Source organism: Microtus ochrogaster, chromosome 19 (genome assembly GCF_000317375.1).
Source record: "Microtus ochrogaster isolate Prairie Vole_2 chromosome 19, MicOch1.0, whole genome shotgun sequence".
NCBI classification, from domain to species: Eukaryota; Metazoa; Chordata; class Mammalia; order Rodentia; family Cricetidae; genus Microtus; species Microtus ochrogaster.
Window position 1 is genome coordinate 22,918,430 of NC_022021.1, and position 3,612 is coordinate 22,922,041.

Genomic DNA, 3,612 nt, shown 5'->3' on the forward strand with positions numbered 1-3,612 from the left:
TAAAAATTAAAAAGAAAGAAACACTGTGTCCTTGAAAACAGCTAAAAGGTCAACCGTTTCCAACAGAGGTTACTGCTGTACCTCCTACAGTATAAAATGCCCAGGTGGTTTACTTCTATTGCCAAAAATGTTGCGATAGAAACAGTTTGGATAGCTTTCTGTGCTTTTCCGAGTGGGTCCATACGGCATTGTTCTTACACAATGTCCGCAGCCCTTGATGTCCCGTAAATGAAGGAGGAAGATGTCCTCAAATTCCTCGTTGCAGGAACCCACTTGGGTGGCACCAACCTTGACTTCAGATGGAGCAGTACATCTACAAATGGAAAAGCGACAGCTTCCACATCATCAATCTGAAGAGGACCTGGGAGAAGCTGTTGTGTGCAGCTCGGGTTATTGTTGCCATTGAGAACCCTGCTGATGTCAGCGGCATCTCCTCCAGGAGCACTGGGCAGCGAGCGGTGCTGAAGTTTGCTGCCCCCAGTGGAGCCATTCCGATTGTTGGCCCTTTCACCACAGGGACCTTTACTAACCAGATCCAGGCAGCCTTCTGGGAGCCACGGCTTCTGGTGGTGACCAATCCCAGGGCTGACCACTAGGCCCTCACAGAGGCATCTTACGTGAGCCTGCCCACCATTGCTCTGTGTAACACAGACTCACCTCTGCGCTACGTGGACATCACGATTCCACGCAACAACAAGGGAGCTCCCTCAGTGGGACTGACGTGGTGGATGCTGGCAAGGGAAGTATTCCACGTGCGTAGCACTATCTCCCATGAGCACCCATGGGAGGTTATGCCTGGTCTTTACTTCTACAGAGACCCAGAGGAGACTAAGAAGGAAGAACACGCTGCTGCTGAGAAGGCTGTGACCAAGGAGGAATTTCAGGGCGAAGGAACCACGTCAGCTCCTGAGTTCACTGGTGCTCACCCAGAGTGGGGCAGACTGTCTGAGGGTGTGTAGGTGACCTCCATACCCATTCAGCAGTTCCCTACCGAAGGCTGCCCAGCCAGTCACTGAGGACTAGTCAGCAGCTCCCACAGTGCAGGTCACTGAGTGGGCTGGAGCCACCACTGAGTGGTCCTCAGCTCCTCTGCAGACACCTGAGCAGAGGAATAAAAGTGGAAGAAAATAAAGTTCCTACATGCTGAAGAAAGAAGAAAGAAAGAAAGAAAGAAAGAAAGAAAGAAAGAAAGAAAGAAAGAAAGAAAGGAAGGAAGGAAGGAAGGAAGAAAGGAAGGAAGAAAGAAAGAAAGAGAAAGGCAGTTTGTATCCTGAATGATGGTTAAGGCATTTGCTGTATGTTGGCATCCCTCGAGATCTGTCACAAACATCTGACAGAACAGTTTATAACCTTAGCTCAGGTTCCCTGTGCTCTGTGAATGTGACCATTAGTGGTATTCTTCTTCTTAGACTATCTGCAGTTTAGAATCATTTTGCTGCAATTTGATTGTGTACCACGAACAAATGGCTTAGGTACCTATTTAAGACATATCAAAGAACTGGTTCCAAGTTCTCCCTGTATCCCTCTGTGGCCACTTGTTCCAGGGCCCTTTCTGGCTGGCACACCTCTGGGTCCTCCCAGATGACGCCTAGCCCAGGGAGCTGGGCTACTCTTTCCCATATAATACAAACATTTTGGTTGCCCTCTCTTTTTACCTTTGGGTCTTTGGGCTGCTGCACGGGGTTCCCTCTCTCCCCTCTCCTTCCCCGACCCCCTATCCCCACAAGGCTCAGGGCTGCGTCCACTCTGGACTCTCCCAGGTGTCCCTGCCTTTAGCCATGCTGTCCCGCATGTCTGTAATAAACTCTCTCGTCCACCACACCTAGTCACAGTTGTGTTCGTTTCCTCTTCCTTCTTATTTCCTTTTCCATTCAGGAGCCACCAGCCAGTGGGGTTGTAAGGAGGGGTGTAATCTTTATAAAGTGGGGGCAGCTAGTGAGAGGAAGCTAGATCATTGGAGGCATATCCATCCCCCTAATGTCTTCCTTTTCTTGCTTCCTGGTCACCACAGCGTGAGAAGGGTGCTGCAGTATGTTCCTGTCATAATGCACTGTATCGGCACAAATCTAAAGAAACAGAAACAGTTAACAATGGACTGAGATCGCTCACGCAGTGAGTTAAAATAGACCTTTCTACTCTCTCTGCTGATGCAATACTTGCTAGCTGTTCTTTAGACTGTGCTTGCTGCTGCTGTGGCTTGAATGTGAGCTGTCTCCCAGAGGTGCTCAAGTTTGAACACTTCAGTCAGCTGTACTGTTTGTAAAGGCTGTACAACCTTTCTGAGAAAGAGCCTTGCTGCAGAAACTGAGTTGCTGGGAGCAGACCTCGAGATTCATAGTCCAGCCCCACATCCTTTTGACGTCCTGTGTGCAGATGTTAGCCAGCCTCCTGCTCCCAACACATACCTTCTTCAACCATTACGATGTTTACCACCATGACTCACCACAGTCCTCTGAAACTACACACTCAACAAGCCTTTTCTCCATTAAGCTGCTCTTGTTGATGTATTTTATCAAAACATAAAAAACAAATCAAATACTTACTATATACTTATAAGTTAATAAACTTACTATATAGTTAATAAACATTAAAACATACAGCTCACATCACAGATCTCCATACAAAACAGTCAAAGTGCTGCTTACTGTTTCCCAAAACAAACAAATATTGTCTCCTCGAGTATTTACTAAATCTAAATATAATCCCTTCAATTGTTAGTATTAAAAAGAAATTAGGATGCAAAGGCTTCAATGGAGGCAGGCGACAGAGAATGTTGGATAGTGCTGATCTCTCCCAGGCTGATCTCACCCATATGCTTCCGACTCACCCTTGCAGTCCTCAGGCCAGTTAAACACTTCCTACACCTTCTGAATTTTCCAGCTTCCTTGCATCGACTGAAGCCACAATGACTGCACCTTCACTACTACTTAGTGACATCAAATACAGAATGCACATGACCTAAAGCATTGTTGCTTTTACCATGAGTTGGAAGGCAAGGGCTCTCTGACAACATACAGCTTCAGGAACAGTGTCAATCATAAGACCAAATGTTGGGTCTGTAGAAAAAATGAGTTTGTCTGCATTGCTAATGTCATAGTCCACATTTCGCTGTTTTCAACTAAGAATATTTTAAAGTGAGATGCACTGTATAACCATGTCTTGAAGTGTAGTTTATTGGTTACTTTGATTAAAGTAAACTGAATAAAAGATGTGATTAATTTCTGCTCAAATCTTTCTTGAAGAGAGACTCTTAAAGAATTGCTTGGATCAGAACTAACGCTCTTTTAAAACTTGTAGCAAAGGCTGTCTGACCTACATTTAATAAAGTAATGAAAAACAGAAAGAGAGAGGGAGACAAAAGGGAACAGAGGAGAAAGAGACTATATCACCGTGACACTTAATCATGAACGCCTCCTTTCATGTCTTCTGCTACCACTTTGAAAAGGTCTCTGGAGGAGCAAAGAGCTACTTCTGAGGCCGAGTGATGGGACAATGCAGGCATCTGTCATATTTCCTTGACCTGCAAAGCCACTTTTGTTCCTATTCACTTTCTTTTTTTATTGGATTTTTTTTTTTGTTGAGAAAAGGAAAAAAAAAAAACAAGTTTCCGCC

At 45.3% G+C, this 3,612-nt stretch overlaps 1 pseudogene; it reads left to right on the plus strand.

Moving 5' to 3' along the window:
• Positions 1 to 201: 201 nt before the first annotated feature.
• On the plus strand, positions 202 to 1,131 carry LOC101986859 (annotated as a pseudogene).
• The last annotated feature ends 2,481 nt before the right edge of the window (positions 1,132 to 3,612 follow it).